The sequence below is a fragment of the Corvus moneduloides genome, chromosome 15 (genome assembly GCF_009650955.1).
Source record: "Corvus moneduloides isolate bCorMon1 chromosome 15, bCorMon1.pri, whole genome shotgun sequence".
NCBI classification, from domain to species: Eukaryota; Metazoa; Chordata; class Aves; order Passeriformes; family Corvidae; genus Corvus; species Corvus moneduloides.
The window spans coordinates 6,299,534-6,317,189 of NC_045490.1; the positions used below are offsets into that span (position 1 = coordinate 6,299,534).

General features: G+C 43.5%; 2 long non-coding RNA genes across 3 annotated transcripts in view; one reads left to right on the forward strand and one right to left on the reverse strand.

Moving 5' to 3' along the window:
• LOC116451566 overlaps window positions 1-17,656 on the reverse strand; it is a 172,486-nt gene that overhangs the window by 138,376 nt on the left and 16,454 nt on the right. For both annotated transcript variants that reach the window (XR_004243229.1, XR_004243230.1), the window contains exon 2: window positions 489-605. This is a non-coding gene — a long non-coding RNA (uncharacterized LOC116451566). The remainder of the gene's footprint in view (window positions 1-488; window positions 606-17,656) is intronic.
• LOC116451567 lies at window positions 4,221-4,695 on the forward strand. Its single transcript, XR_004243231.1, has 2 exons — window positions 4,221-4,385; window positions 4,468-4,695. It is a non-coding gene; the product is annotated as an uncharacterized LOC116451567 (long non-coding RNA).

A 17,656-nucleotide genomic window follows, 5' to 3' on the forward strand; every position in this document is an offset into this window, starting at 1 on the left:
CTCTAAAAAGAAATTGTCTCCAGTCCAAAGCCTGTGTTCTCTTTGCTGGGTGATCCTTATGGAAAACTTAAGGTAGGGGAGGAACAGCATTTCAGCCAGCACTGCCCCCCCAAGATCCTCCAGGTACTGTGGCAGGGCAGTGCCCACTGCAGCTTTGCCAGGACAGCTGAGGTGATTTGCAAGCAAATGGCACGTTCTCCTTGGCCTTTCACACAAACCAAGTCATGTCCCTAATGTTTTTTATCCAGTTCTTTAGAGCTTTAGTCCACACTGAAGTTAGGCATCTCAGCTTGTTTCAAACTTTAGAGACAAGAAGCTAAAAATTCTTTTATTTTACTTCTTTCCCTTCAATTCAATGAAGAAAATGTTGAATGTATGAAATACATTTTGCTTTACCAATCCCAAAGTGGATTTCCCTAGGATCTACTTATCTACTTTCAGAAGTATTATGACTTTTTTAAGAAGTATTTGAATGTGAAAAGACTTACCAGACAGGACTGGGGAGCATCCCATGGATGGGAGAAGGCTGGGATTGGAGGCAGTAGATAATCTTGCAAATTTTGCACCTTGGTAGAAGGCAGAGGAGCAGAAGAGAAGTAGAGGGCCTGGAAAGCAAGAGGAGAACATTTTCATTTAAATAACCACGCAGCAGATAGGAACTGGACACATATATTAAGCTTAGTCAGGGTTTTAAACCAAGCCCGGAACACCAATTTAGAATCATAGAATTGTCCAGGTAGGAAAAGACCTTTAATATCATGAATTCCAACTGTTAACCCAGCATTGCCAAGTCCACCACTGAAACATCTCCCTAAACATCACATCTACATGTCTTTTAAACACCTCCAAGGATGGTGACTCCACCACTTCCTTGAACATCCAGTGCATCACAAAGACAGCTCCTGGCATCTTCTCACTGCACAGGGCACAGCACCACTGATCCAGATGCTCCCTGAACTAGGCTAATCCCAGATTTGTTTCAGAAAAGTTTTATGGATGTTACAGTTCATTTATTAACACAGGAAGGATAATGCAAAAATTCTAAAGCCAACAGAGACTCGACAGACAGCAGTGCATGACTAGCCAAGCTTGCCAAGAAATCAACATGACAATTTTTATCACAGCCCATCACAATTTTTCATGGTAGTGATCAGAAATAAGTCGGTTTTACAGCAGAATTGTTCTCAGCTTCTGCTTTCTCAGAGCAGCTGATGTCTCACAGAATCCTTTGGAAAACCACTCAGCCTTGCAGCTATCACTGCTTTTTCTGTCTTCCACACTCCTCCCTTTTTCCAGGAAGGAAAATAACTGAGTCAAGTTGTGTTCTTTTCCCTTGACTTCACACTCAGCTCCCCAGCATCTGCAGATGGTGTCACCCATGAGGGAAGCTGAGCAACATCTGGAAAGTGGCAGCAAACTGGAAGGACAGGGCTGGGATAGCCACTGTGCCCTGGGCTCAAGGAGGGCTCAGAAGGGACTCCAGAATTTTCTCATGTTGCCACTGTTGTTGTACAAGGAAAATAACATCTCTTTGTACCACTGAATCTTTCTATTGACTTCAGTGTCAATAGAAGCAGAGAAACGTTTAGAATCAAACCAAGCCAGCCTTGCTGCAAAACCTCGTGGTTTTTAATACAGAGAACAAATCAAAGGAAAGATCTCTACAAAGAAAATATCAGAAAACTGTGAAATCATCCTTTACAAAAATATTGAAAAGAAGAAAATTAATCACGTTAAACATCAAAAATTACTTTTAGATCCCTCACAGAGAGGCTACCGTGACCTCAGCTCTGAAGATATCCACAAAGCAAAGTTAATGTTGTCCAGCCACACTGGATTCCAAAGGATGCTTGCACAGGATGATATGGAAGGAGGGGGAACAACATAAGCAAAAAAGAAATTCCTTGCCTAAAAGCCACTCCATATAAAAATATCATCTTAAAACTAACCTGTATTAATTTTTTAAGTGGAATTTTAAACAGGTAACTTTAAAAATCTGGCATAAGTCTGCCTCTTTCCAATTCAGCATTTAGAGACTTTCACCTATGGAAAAGTTCTATTTTGAGGAGCAGCTCTGACAGCAACAAGGCTGAATAAGGATAAATTTAAATTAGTCAGAAAAGCATCATGCTTAGATGAGAACAAGGTCCTCCCAGGAGGTGGTGTTTAACAGCCTCTGCAATTGCTGCATGAAGGACACTGTTTTGCATTGTTCTTTGTAGGAAAGTCAACAGCCTGGAGAAAGATAGATTATTGTTCGTTACATCCAGAAGAGCTTTTATTAAAAAAAAAAGGTGTCATATTCACAGAGCATTTGAGGGTAAGCTAATGGTTTTAATTTCCCCTCTAGCTCATTTCCAATTTTGGGAAAAGCTGGTTAGAGAACAGAGTTGTCCGTGTGAATGCATGAAAGTCACAGTGCAAAGGAAAGGGAGTAGCAGCTCCCCCACACCATGTCTTGAAACCACTCAGCCTTCCAAAAAACAGCCTCAGCCAGAACCCTGCACACAGCCATGGCTTGTCCACTGATGGGAACAGAGCCTGTTTTAGGGCAAAGCCCTCAGAAGTCAGAATCACTTTATAATTGTGTGTTGAATGCTTCACAGAAACCAGCAGGTGAAGGTGCCAATCCTTCATGCTATTCATCCCTTCCCAAGAGCTCCCTGTGACCTTTAGTTCCCCTACAAAGAGGCATCAGAGGGTTGGCTTTGGCAACGACATGAACAACTCTCCCAGCACAGCAGTTTCTCCTGAGCCTCAAGCCCTCCTGGGAACCAAGAGCGATGCTCTGGACCAGTGGTAGGAGAGCAAAAAGAGCCAGGCAGGGGCTCAGTACGACAGCAATGAGCAGCTGTTGGGTAAGGGAAGGCGGAAAAGCTACATAAAGAAGAAATCACCTTCATTTTGATTGTATATTTCACCCAAGCTTGCTGAATTTAATTATTTGTCCCATGACAGGGTGCATTGTCCAGGTACAAGCTTCCTGGAGAAGAACTTGTACTGCTAAGATGCTCAACTCTAATGAGGCTTTCTAGAAGCCAGTAAAAATTGTCACCCCAATCTGTTTTGTATCCTAAACAAAAACACTGGTGGTAAGGGAACAGTGCTTAAGGTGCCTGTAAATGTTTTATTCACAGGAAAAACAAATTGCTGCAGGAAATGAGGGACAGACATGCATATGTAGCAAAACCCAGCTCAGAGCTGTGATAATTCTTAACGCTACTAATTAACTGAACACTGGAAACAATCCATTTCTATAGCAGCTTCTGCCCTTATGAACAGTCACAAATTGAACCCCAAAGTTTGTTGGAGGAGAAAATTTTACATATCTTTATTGCTAGGGGTGCTGAGGCACGGAGCAGTGAAATGCTCACCATCTTATCTTGGTGTTCCCTTCCACTCCCTTCCTTCCTCTCCAGAAAGCATGGTGAGGAGACAGGAAAACCCTTGCCAGGGAGGCTGTGCCTCTGGATCAGTGCAGAATCAGTGAGGCAGAGATGTGATGCATGGAGCACAAGCAGGAGTCCCACAGGGGAGCACTGAAAGGGAGCCAGATGCCAGCAGTTGTCACGGACAAAGCTCTACATATGAGAACACACAAAAACTCTGCACAGGGCAATAAATACAACCCATCCTCTACCCTGGAGCACTCTGGAGACTCAGTGTTTCAGGAGGAACATGTCTTGTTTCTACTTTGCATGTTGGATAACTTGGGAACAGTTCTGAGTACGCAATTACCTGGATCCTGACTCTTTTGTGAGACTCCGTGGGTGACATTTGCCTCCCAGCCAGGGCACTGCTTTGGAGTTCTTCTGCTTAAGCAGAGTAAGAAGCAAATATTTTCATTTAAATTATTGTATAATCTCCCCTCTCTGTCTGAGTCCTCACCTCCAGGTTCACTGACACACACCCATGTTCCCTGACAGCCTCCCAAGGGAATGCTGCATCTGTGGCAGCAACACCACGTCTCTGTGCAGGTAACAACTCGGCTCTGCCTAATTACTACAATATTAACTCCTGAGACAGAATAATCCTTGCAAACTCCATTTTCCTCCACTCCAGGAGGAATTCATTTGGGCTGGCCTTTTCCTAGCAAATATTTAGCATCCCATGTGCACATATTTAGAAAGAATTCCTCACAAATCACTCAGCTGAAAGTGATTTCCCCCGAGGAGGGATGAGAGAACAAACACGTGCCAGCTGTGAGCCGCAGTGTTCACTGCACTCCTGGAAGGTACTCGGGTACCACGGAGCTGTGAGCAGCAGAGGAGTCGAGGTGGGACACAATTATCCATCTACATTAAATTAATTTTCACTCTGTTTTCCTATCAGGCTCACTACTGCAAAAACAGAAGGGATGAGGTTCCATGGAGGTGGTTTACAAGGTGAGAGAGGATGGCAGAACAAGGTAAAGAAAAGTGCTAATACCAGTTTTGTTGTTTAATATTCATCTTTGCTCTGTTTCAGAACTTTTGCATAGCAGTGGCTCTGTATGAGAATTTCTGGTTATGGCTGTGAAAATATTGCTGCTACTTTTTTATATCTACTTCGTGGGAGTTTAGCTGGTCTCAGACAACACTGGCTGCAATCTTTTCATCTCAACAGATTCGCTGTGGGAAAGCTATTGGCACAAAACTGATTTCTGTGTTTCAGTAATATTGTATCAATTTAAATGAAAAAAGCCCTGGATCTTTTTGGAATGGTACTTCTGGATTTTTTTTTTCATTTTACCTTGGAATGCTGGCAGTTTGCTCATACTACTTCCGCTTTTCTATTTTCTCATGGACGTATTGTGAAATCAATCACAAATAAAATTTTTGTTGAAGATGATGATTTGGGACAAGCCATTAGGTTGGGTTAAAATATTGGTTTATTGTAAATCAAAATTACAATGAAACAAATTCAGAATTGGAAATGGCATGGATTGATATAATAATAGGAAGAAAACTTTGTTCAAAAAAAAATTGAAACTCCAAAATGCCTAATTTACTACAAGAAAGAATTTCAGAAATTATTTCATAGGAACACAGGGAAAAATAATGAAATGTCAACACTCTCTATGAAAAAGACATACTGAAATCATCCATCTCTCCCTTAATGCATGATAACAAGGGAAGAAAGATGCACATTAGGGCACTGGCCTGGAATATAGAACATTTCTATTCAAATTCCCAAATGGACAGAGATTTCTGGTTAGACTGTGGGCTTTTCTGTGTCTCAGTCACCAAAGTGGTGAAATGCAGTAAGAAAGCACCCTGTCTATTCCCTGACACAGTTACTGTGATAATAAGGTGGCATATAAATTCCTTGGATTTAAGCCAGTTCCTTCTAGTCACTCTCACCTGCTCCCAACAGCAAAATGTTTACTGATAATAATTATGAGCTGAGATTACCAAAGCTGCCTGGGGGATTTGGATGCCCACGGGAACTGGCAGCTCTGAAGATCTCCGCCCATAGATTTTACTGAGACTCTGATTGATTTCTTCCACCACCCCAACAACACTGCAAGTGCAGGCATGCAGAACAGCAGGAATATTTACAGAGATAACATCTTCATGTCAGCAAGGCAGGGAATCCCGTTGGGCCAGAGGCTTTACAAGCAGCAGTAAATAAGAACATCCTGTACAAAATAAGCCCTCTGTTGCAGTTCTGGTACACACCTTTGAGTAGGGACAATTCCCCAGCACCACTGTGCAGAAAATTTGACATTTGAAAGCACTTGAAGAGTCATGCAAATCCAAGAGCCTGCTCACAGGACCTTCCTCTGCACCTATGAAAGTAACTTCTTCCTGCTCCTTTCCAAAAATCAAATCTCAATCAAAGTTCTCCATGAAGAAATATCCCTTTCTAGGTTATCACCTTCCTAGTGCAGCATCTTCTCCTCCCCAACAACAGAATTGTTGATGTTGCTTTTGTAGCTGCTAAATAAATCAGCTGCTGTCAGGTCAGATAAGATTTTCTATCAGGTGGAGGTACAGAATTTTCTAATGAGGAGCAGCAGTGTGGGAGAGGAAAGGACTCAGAGCACTCTTCTTTGCTATATTTCTATTTATTTGCTATTTTCTATTGAATTTTCTAGAATAAAGGTTTCCCTTAGGAATGTGGGAAAGATGCCCAGAGGTCAGGTGGAGGAAGTATTGCTGTGCCTTGGGTTTTATTCTGACCCTTTAGTCCTCCTTCCCTAAACTCAGTGCCTACAGACAGAGCACAATTCCTCCCAGCAGCAGTGAAGGGAGGTGCTGATGGGGACCAGCAGCACCTTCCCAGCTGAGACAGAGATTTTTTTACTTTTCAGGCACATGGAATTTGGCTCAAATCTTCAGCAGGTTTTAGCCACCTCAGGGACAGATTTCCTACCTGTCCTAAAAGAAGTAAGGAAGCCAGTGCCCCTCAGAGAATGAGAGGGCTCCAGGTTTATGAACCAATTTATCTGCAGACAGCTTTCATTGCTGGTCCACCACAGACCCTCCCAGTCACGATGACCTGGGTGCTGCCTCAGGTGTAATTAACCCTGTGCCCTGAGCACGGGCACCACCAGCCTCACCATTCACAAAAGCCTTTGTCAGACACGGGGCTGATGGAGCTTTGTGCTGCTTTGACTCTCATGTACTCACCCTCCTTTTGCACTGTGGCTTTCTCAATTTAATGGAGAGGGAAAGGGCTCTCCCACAGTGGAAGGTGTCTATTGATCCAATTTTTCTTTTTCCTGTTCTTTTGCTTTGGAAGTTTCTTGCTCTAGTACTCAAAGCAAACTTTCTCCAGGACAGCAAACAAACAAATAAATCAAGTGCTTTTCAGCCCAAGTAGGAGGGAGAGGGAATAGCTTGGAAGGAGTTAGATTGCCCATTCCAGCCCTGTCTCCTTTTCTGCTTCTCTTCCCTCGAAGCCAGGTGCCAGGGAAAGCTCGCATTCACCATCTCTCCTCTGCTTTTCTTGCAGAACGCACAATGGCTACAGAAAAGGGGGAAAAACCCTCCCCTTCCATGTAGGAGCAATTTGTTTACAGTTCCCGGCTTCTCAGAGGGTAGGAGAGGGATGAGATCCACTCTTTGTTCTTTAGTGCTTGGGACATTTGCATAAAAAGAGACTCTTTGTTTTATTAAACATTCATCTCCTCCCACTGCTCAGTCTCATTTTGAAGTTATAATCCTCTGTTAGCTCCGTGTCAGTCGCTGCTGGAGGGAGGGCCTGGAGTTGGACTCTGCAGGGCAAGAGTCCAGGTTTGAGCCTCCAAGTGCACGGGGAGCTGCAAGCCTGGATGTTCTCCCTTTTCCTTAGGTGTGTTTGAAGCCTGGGACCAATATCCATATCACTCCTATAGCTCCAGAGCTGAGAAACTGCTGTGGAGGGCAGCACACCTCTCCCTCAGACGGCAGAGCACTGGGGCGTTCCCATCCCCAACCAGCCACCTGAACAGCTCCACACAATCACAGAGTCGGCTGAGGTGGAAGAAACCCACAAGGATCATCGAGCCCAACTCCTGGCCCTGCACAGAACCATCCCCAAGAGTGACACCATGTGCCTGGGATTGTTGTCCAAACACTCTGGCAGCCTTGGGGCTGTGACCATTCCCTGGGGACCCTGTTCCAGTGCCCCAACACTCCCTGGGTGAAGAACTTCTTTCCAGCATCCACCTAAACCTCCCCTGACACAGCCCCAGCCATTCCCTCGAGTCCTGTCACTGTCACCACAGAGACGAGATCAGTGTCTGCCCCTCCTCTTCCCCTCACAAGGAGGTTGTAGACTGTGAGGAGTGTCTCCTCAGTCTCCTCCTGTCCAGCTGAACAGACCAAGTGCCCTCACCTGCTCCTCATACACCTTCCCCCAAGGCCCTTCACCATCCTAAAGGACACAAAGCACATCGGACACATGACTCAGGACACTCAGGAGAGAGGAGCAGCTCCTCTGAAATCAGTGACATGAAGTCAGTGAGAGACACAAACCAGAGCCCCTGCGTGCTGATAGAAGCAGCAGAAATTCCTAAATTATGTTTTTTAAAGCCCAACAAATATTTTGTCTGCATTTCATTTCACACAGGAGCACTGAATAAACCTGATTTTCAATACAGAGCAGAAACAGCCTCAGTCGTGCTACAAGGGGATGAAATGGCTTTGTTGTTGTCCCCAGGATTCCTTTGTTCCAGTAAGGAAGGAACAGCAAGCTTAATTAAATGCATTAGTAATCACAAGGTAGTTAAATATCAATTGGCCATTAAAACACAGAGTGCAACAAAAGCCTAAATAATTTCTGAATTATAAACATAAATGTATGCATCAGAATAAGTAAAGGTATTTATAATAGGTATTTACTGTTAAAAGGTAGCAATTTTCTTCTGGGAAATTGCCCCCACTTCATATTTTTCTGGGTTTTTCCTTTTCATTAGGATTTCTACAGACTTTGGCCAAAACAATTTTCAAAGTCCTAGTTTTGAATTATTATTATTATTATTGCTATTATGCTCTGTCTCATACATGTTATTTCTGAAAACAATCCCCGTTAAAATAGCATTTGTTTTGCTCAAAATGTTGCAGCAGATTTCACCTGCAGAATTCACCAGAATTTCAGCAGATTCTGATTTCACCAGAATCTAATTCTGACAATTCAGACATTTTTAAATCCACCAAAAAAAAACAAAACAAAACAAAAAAAAAAACAACCAAACAAAAACAAAACAAACAAAAAACCCACAAATATGTTGGCATTTTAGGTGATTTTTAGAACAAAGGGAAAAAAAATTGCTGGTCTGGTATTGACCTCTTCTAGCTATCTTCAAGCAAGCACAACAAGGAAAATGCCAGTACACACATTGTCCCAAAATGCCCCTTTATTCACGTGTCCAACTTTGTAGAGGACACTTTTCCTCATAAAAGGAGTTATCTGTCTGGTCTGAGTGCCCCCAGGTAACCCCAGAGAGAGCTCTGCATCCTTGGGGTGGATTTGAACAAGATGGAGTTGGAGCAGAGGTTTAGTAGCACTTGTCCACGAAGAAATCCCATTCATCCCCTTTCATTTTTGTGCTTTAAATTACTTATTGTCTTTTACTGCTTTTTGGTGAATTTGTCATTTGTGAGGATTTATTCCCATTTTCAAGCAGAGTATAAATAACACCTTATCAGAAGGGGTTAATAAGGCAAAAGAATACTTAAAAGACTTGATAAAAGCTACACAAGTCATGATTTCTGATCCATTATCAGCTGATCTAACCACTCATGTTCACTGCCTCTGAAATAGCAAACAAACCATGAAATTAAAAATCCCCTGTGCCCTACCTTTAGTACGCTGAAGAAATCAAAGGATCCCAACAGGGTCTTAATTCCTTACTGATAAAGGAAAATTGCTTTTATTCAAAAATTCTTTTTGAAGGAAAAAAAATACTGTATTTGGAATGAGAAAGAAAAAAAAAAAGCATAGATGTTGTGATTTAGCTAAAAATATACTGGCTCATAAAAGCTTGGCATTGCTCCTTCAAAAGTTAAATATTTTTGTCCCAGGGAGAAAAAAGAAATTTAAAATCTAAGAACATTTTGATCCCAAGGTTAGTTCTAAAGTATTTTGAAATTTAAGCCATATAATGGCAATAAATGTCCAAGGCTGTAAAGCATCTAAAATGGAAACTTGAAATATGACTAAATTTCCCATCACCTCTTTTTGACTTTGTGGCTTCTCCACTTTCATCAGCCTGCCCAGTTCCGTGTCCAGTCTGGTCCAGTCATGAAGAACACACTTCTACCCTCACACATTGTTGTTGTTTCCCTGCATCTTGCTTCATGCAGGAGACACACATGGTGATGGTTGTAGCCAAACCTGGCTGGATGTAGGGCTGACCTTTACTCATGTGCGCTGGACTTGGGCAGGATGCTCAGATAAACAAAAATAGCCTTTTTACACAGAAATCTCCCCACTGGTATCCTCTTGCATCAAAGGAAATGGAAATCTTTATTTTTAAAAAAAATTAACAAGGTAAATAATCTGAATCCTTTGTGTAAGGTGGCAATCAAAGCAGATCTCCAGCACCCATCTCCCGATGTACGAATGAAATCAGCTTCCTCCTGAATCTGCAAGTGCCTCTGACTGCTCTGTAAGCTCTACCTTCCATGCCTCCTCTGATGACTGACAGGCAGAGTTTCATTTCACCACACTTTGTCTAACTTCATCTTGCTCACATCTTTGAATGAGGCAGGACTCCTTAATTTCCTGAGTTCTGCTGGTTTCCAGGGCTGCTGCACCACTTTGAGCCTTCAGTTCCACGAGTCTGCGTTGTAGGGGCTGGGCTGGACACACCTGAGTGACAGACACCTGGCAAGGACAAGGCTCCAGAAACATCAGATCAAGCTGATTTATTGGGGAGGGAAAGGGAACACCACGAATCTGAGAACATTCAGGCAAGGAGCTCAGAGGTTGGCAGTACAATAAGTAAGGACAAAACAACCAGAATGGTGTGAGTGATGTTTCACAGGTGCCAGGGAAAGAGAATTACCTTGGGATAGCCTTTCCACAGCCCTGCTTTATGTGTGCCTGTAGGATTTAGCATGAACTTTCAGCCATTCTAAGAGCAGCTTTGGGATCTCCTAGGAAAGTTTCATGATACCAAAGGTCATTGAAAGAACTACTCAGCACATCCACATGTCTCAGGACTGCACAGCAAAACATCCCGTTGAACTCTGGACAAGGGAAGAAGCCTTACTACAAAATTCAGTGTATTTTTTTGATCGTCATGGATATATAAATACCATGTAAATTTGTATACAGACATTGGCATTGTCTATCCCAGTTATAATTCCTCCTTCCAAGTTCAGGAGATCTGTCATGCTGTCCATTTGACAAGTCTGCAGCTTGTTTGTAAACCAGGGTGTGTTTGTGATGTGCTTATGATTGAAAAGCAAAACCATAAATCTCCTGTGCTGACCAGCTGAGCTGAACCCCAAAGTAAGTCAAAATGCACTTTCTCCACAGAGCCCCACAAAGCTAAGGGCAGTATTTACCTGCATAAAAAGAATTAATACTGAAACAAACAAAGAAGTCTGGTTCAGCTATGTAGTGTTGAAATATTAATATTGTTGGCAGAGAGAGTACATGAACCTATTATTTTGCGAACTGTGGCTGGATATAGTGAAGGCAAACATTGAATAAGTAACGAGAAAATCCAGTTCTTTAACTGGATTTTCTGATGCCTGTAGCCAGACACACAGAGAGTTTATTCCATTTTGCTTCTATAGCTGGAACGGATTTTGTATTAAAACCGCCTAACAGGTTTTTTAAGTATAGGGAAAATGTATTTTAAACCTAGATAATTTCATTTCCAGCTGTGAAGGCATATCTACTGAGCTGAGAACTAGGTGACATCAATGGGAAGAGATTTGACTGCTGGACCTACAGAGAGTAAATTGTGGCATAATTATTCTGAATTAACTTACAACAGTTATGTCAAGAGAGTTTGAATAGAGACCCTCAAACTAAACTTGTATCAAACAGAGTAGCTCCACATCACTGCCATCACAGACACTATTTTCCACGTACATTGTCCTGCCTGTACTGCTTGCACATCAAACCTCTCATAAAGGGATCCCTGCAGAGTATCCAAAATATCAGGCATATCTGTCCTTCCATCCCCCTGGTTTTTCATAACTAAATTCCTTTAGAGGAGAGAAAACATCACCTGCAGAAGAAGGAAAAGTAGAAATCTCATTATGCAACCAGTGAAAAAAGTCTCAGTCAATGCAGCAGAGCCCTAACAGCTGCATGGAGCCAAATACTGCTCAGCATCTCAGCAAGTGCAAGTGCAAAATGCATTGGATGAGCCCTTGAATTTAAAAAGAATTAATGAAAGATGAGAACTAACACAACAGCGGGCACGGCTTAGCAGGTTATCAGTGATTTGAGCCACATCCTTTAGGTAGGCACTAAAACCCACAAACATCAGACAATAACAGCAATGTTTTCTTTCACGCCCTGTGCTGCAGGCAAAGCACTGGGATTCAATTCCCCCTTCTACCTAGTGGTATTTGAACTTACATTTCTAGAGACCTCTCAAGCCACCACATAAGCCACAATTCCCCAGGGCTCTTGCCTGCCAGTTGTGGTATTTCGGCTGCTCAGAATATGAAGGACTGGAGACACGGGGTGAAGAGATGCTCTTTGCCTTGCTGAATATCAAATTGCACATGAAGTACAACTACTGAAGCAGGAGTTCTGCCTTCATTCACATGCACAAATCCCTGCCTACAACTTCATTGCCAGGGAAATGCTCTGTGAAACAATTAAAGCAGGTTTGAACCCAGTCAGACAGAGGAAAGGATTAAACTTAAGTCACTTGAGACAGAGGGAAGGGGGCCATAATGAAAAACTGCTTTTTAAAGTCATCTCCTACAACCATGAAGATAAATCCTCAAGTAACTACATAATGATCAAAGATGCATTTCATTTTTTCTCCTTTTCTTACAATGACAGTGAATAAAAGAGGATTTTTGTCAAAAGTGGAATGTGGTAAATTCGCATAAGCCTGAAGAATACACAGCTGTTTGACCACAAGGATTTGGCATTTGCTACTACAGAACAGAAGAAAGCTCACTGTGTATATATTCACTTCCATACACTTTATTTTCATCGTTTGCTGCTGGCCAGAGACAATCCCCTGCTTGGCTGGACCTGCAGACTGTGTCTGTATGACCATTTGGGTGTTTGTACCTCAGCAGCAAGCACGACAGCCTTGGAAATCCCAGGGAACTGATACTCACTCCAGCTGGAACATGGAGTTCACAGCCCACGATCCTGCCACACGGTGATCAGGTCATTTCTGCTGCTCACCCTTACTCGGGCTGGAAGTCCACAAAGGAATCTGAGCCAGTTTTAAGTCTCAGTAAGCAACACAAAATGGCCATATGCGATTTTGAGAGGTACAAAGAGGATCTGTGGCCGCTGCTGTTTGAATGCAGGCCACCTACATCCCTCATTTTCACCATGACAGAGAGGTAAATGGAGTTCCTCCCTTCCTCACACGGGGAAATATAAAGCAGAAGATTACAGTTATTACAACCGCCGCTTGTTTGAAACAAAGTTCAAAGGCTTGTCTTCTTTAATCAATCTTCCAGCAGAATAATAGGGCTGCAAATTCCACTTTCACGGAACTAAAGCACTCGGGCTGAATCAGTTTTTCCCCTCTGTTCCCCCTTCTCAGAGCAGAGCACGAATGAAGGAGCTCGGATGAGGAAGTTAACTGAGCTGCCCATAGAAGCCACACCGCTTTCTCCGAGGAAAGCAAAAGGCAAGAAGGTAATAAAGCATCTTGGCTCCAACACCGTGTGCTGGCGAAGCACTCTGGGCAGTCAGATATAATGAATATTCAGCAGTCTCTGGCTATTGTGGTATAGCAAAGTGCCTCTGCCAGGGGAGCCATTTCTGTGGCTGAGGTGAGAAAATAATAGATGTCCACTTGGCAGAGGTAGCCACAGACACGTTAACTCTGAGCCCACAGATGCCTTTGGGTAGCATCCGGCTGGACATTATTAATGAGTCCATTAATGAGCCTGTTTCCACTGCAACAGAATGGGGAGGGAGCTTTTAGCATATGTGTTGCAAGTAATATGCCTTGGAATTAAATACTCAAACAAAAAAAAAAAAAAAAAAAGAAGAAGGAAAAAAGGGAAGGAATGTTCACAAAAATCAGAATAAGAGGAGAGGCTCACCCAAACATATTGTGATATTGAACAGCATCCACGAACATGCACAGAAACGCCTTTTTTCCCTCCCAAAGATCCGGTTACAGACAGCAAAGAGCTTACAAATGCACAAACAAAAAGATATATTCAGAAGCACTGCTGGAATGAGGGCATCTGAAATGTGTAATTTCTTTCACCGTCTTCACAATAGTCCAGACAAATAGTCTGGATTTCTTCCAGTCCAGATTCACTAATGATACCATGGACTCTAAATGACCCCTCAAACACCAAGAATAATGGATAGCACTAGACCTAGTCAAAAAGAACACTTTGCAAACTGTGTCAAATTTAAGGGCATATTTTAACAATCTTGGTCATTCGCAGAAGTTTGAAAAAACCACACAAACAAAACAGAAAAACAACAATAACAAAAACAAACACCTCTACAAACTTTAAGAACCAGATTAATTCTTGAGGTTGTCATGATTTAATCCTCCACACTAATGTCAGCCCTATTTTTATTAGGTACACAAGTGCAACCCCCCCACCTCCCCAAAAAAGCACTTAGGTAGCTGTGAATGCCCCAAAGCACACGGTGATGGCTCATACATGAATGGAGACTGAAGAGAATCTGTTTATCAGTCTCTGATGGGCTGCAGTAAGAACTTGATTAGAAAATTACAACTGACACAGCATTTGGCAGAAGTTTCTAGATCAGGGTCCTGTCTCTAGCAGCCAAAGCAGACAAGATATATCTAGTTCTACAGAAAATCAAGATGTTTAGAACTCATCCACCTCCTCCCCCTCTGCAGAATCACATCATCAGGGTAGATTTCCTGTCTTCTCCCTCTGTCCCTTACGATTCCTTTGCATGGTGACCCCATGGCAGCCTTGCCTGTGCCACTGCAAGACTCCTGGTGCTGGATCACCCTCTCTCATTTCTGGATTCCTGTTCTGACCTACAAAGCCTGTGTTTTTCAGAGGGTGAGAAACACATTTGCTATGTGACATATCCTCTCTGGATGCTTGGCCCAGCCGGTGCAAGAGGAAAAAATTAATGTTGCCTGATTACATCCATCTCTACTGGAGTTCAGCACCCAATTACTCCACAAGTTTGTGAAACCATCTCATATCATGACGACTTTAGCCTTGCTTGTTTTGCACTGAGTTTTTTTCTTCCTCTTCCTTTCTTTCTGTATAAATCAGCTCTTAACCCCGTTTTCCCTGAAGAAAATATAAGAAAGCACCGAGTCATGCTCTGCTTTCCTAGAGAAAGACGTTTTCTGCATTATTCTCCTGTCAGTTTTCAAGCTTTGCACAGGAGCTGGACCAACATAAACCATTCTTTCATCAGCTCAGGTACATCCCCAGAGGCTGGGCTATTTGTAGAGTTAAAGATAGCTATTATCAATAAGAAACTTGTCTCCCTTCCCCCTCACTATACACTCAGAGCATATCTGGATACAGCTCAGTGCTGCAGAGAGACATGACTTCGGAGAGTAAACTGATTAGAAGTAAAAGGAATTTTGTGTTAGATCAGGGATGGAGAGGAGGGAGAGGGAAAGGGTGGAGGCAGCTGTGGGATTCTCCTGGGACCACACAGAGGGATGTCTGAGCTAGTGCTGCACCCAGCCCTGCAGCTGTGCCTCTGCAGAGTGCCAGGTGAGTTCCACTATGCAGCAATCCACCCTGCCAAGCCGCCTGCCCAGCAGCTCCCTGCAGCACAGAGCAGTCTCCAAACACAGAGATGCATCCACCACCACGCAAAGTGGCTCCCATCAAGTCCTCTTAACGTTAAGTGGCTGAGAGCAAGAGACAGAAAGCTTTGGTTTGCTTTTACGTTTGCTGAGCTACAAGACATCCTGAGAAAGGAAGACCGAACTGCCAGCTCAAGGTGCTGGACTAACACTGGAGTTCAACAATGCCTTATGGAAAGGTACCCATCTCTCCAACCTGGAAGTACCAGGGGTGTGCAAAGAATGACCTGTCCTCCGCCCCAGAACCACCTGGGTAGCACAGAGACTGCTCCAGAGAACCATCCCTGGGCATGACAAATGTCATCATTGACAAGTGCCACGCTGCAGGTGCAGCCTTTCCTGTCCTACACACCAGAGGATTAAAACCAACCAAAGATAATGAAGAGAGTTTCAAGCAAGTGCAAGGGAGCTCTGTGAGGACCCTGGAACACCTATTTGTGCTCTTTTCTTACCATTACCTTGTAGAGCCATGAGAACTCAGATAACGCCTGTACAGTTTTGTCACACAGTCCTACCTGCCACAAGGCTCGTGGCCACTTAGGAAGGCACCAAAACACACAGGCTGGCACAGAGCAGCCCTGGCAATGCAGCACACAAACTGCTGCAGAATGTCTGACAGCACCAAAGATCCAAGCAAGTTGATTTAAGGCTGACTGTGCTGCAGCAGGGACACACCCAGAGAAATAGCAGCACCCAGGAGGACAAGGAAGGGTGAAGGAGCTGTCTCATTTCTGTGCAGGGCTGAGCATCAAATGCAGAATTCACACACCCAAATACTTGAAAAGAGGGCAAAAAAGTATAGGATGGCATGTTGTTGATTTTTCCGAGGCTACACATGAACAGCATCTTCCATCAAATGGTGCAGGCTCAAACATAACCTCTCCGTTCTCCAAATGGAAGAGCAAGGAGGAGCACCTGTGGCAAAGTCAGGCTTGAACACGTGCAACTGGGACAGAGAAAGAAAGTCAATAATAGAAACCAGTGGTGGCAGGGTGCCAGAGGCAGCACCAAATCTTTTGGGGGGGACTCTTCTGCAGGGGACAAAAAGGGAACATGCCAGTGAGCAGCTGCCAGGTCAGCACCGTGGTTTAGAGTTTTGAGGGATATTATACACTGCCAAACCATACCAAGAGGAGATATGCAACAGGCTAACAGACCTGGGCAAGAGCTCTCTTGCCTCACTCACTGAGACTCTGTTGCTTGTGAAATCAAACATTTGGATGATGAAGGACAAAACACAGAGCAGACAGCATCACAAATCCTCTATTTGTACTGAGAAGCCATGAATGTGCTTTCAGGCATGGTGGAGCAGGCATGCCTTCAAACAGGAGAGTTCAACAATTCCATGGGGAATTCCACTAAAGCTCTCTTCCATATCCAACCCCTATTCCTCTCCAAAACCCCTCAGAGCCAGAAGCTGAGGAGGAGTCTGCAATGAGGTATACAAGGAAAATTTGTGTAAAAGGCTCACTTCTTACCAGTCCTGCCGAGAGGCCGTATCTACAGAACTTTCAATTCACAGTGAAAGTTCAACTGGCAGAGCAACTTCTTCCAAATTCACTTCCATGGGATAGTGGATGAGAGACCAGGAAGGCAACCTCACTAGGAAGAGCAACAAGGTTTATGAGCTGTTTGTTTCCCTGTTGCGGCCATTGCCTGGTTAAAGCAGTGGTTTGGTCAATCACTTTGAAGCTGTGGCACTCTCTTCAGCAGAATTTTGCACAAATTCCAGCATTTATCTGCTGAGAAAATCCAGTGCTTCAGTAACACTGAGGGAGCCCAGGTACATACTAATATCCCTGCTAAGTTGATACCTATTGCCACAGAGTTTCTTTACCTTTATGGATCTGTCAAAGGCATTTTCCAATTACGAGGCTGGGCCTTGAGAGGCTTGATCCTCCTGAAGAAGTGGAGTAGAAGGCCTGGAAAGATAGTTTGTGAAAAGGACAACTTCTGCCAAACTCCACCACACCTCTAGGGTCACCAGCCACTCTCTTAGTGCAGCCCCAGGCCCATGAGGCTCCTCTGAGTGATGTGAGTGATGGAAGGGACTGTGAGGGTACTGCTGTGGAAGGAATCCAGCTGTGACAGCAACAGGAGCTGTACAAATGGAATACCCAGAGCTAACAGAGTTGTCTTATGGATATTTACGTTAACCATAAAGGACCACAAAACTCTACTGATGGTGTCAAATGAGGTCACAATGCCAGGAACAGCAGCATGAGAACTTTGATCTTTTCTGGT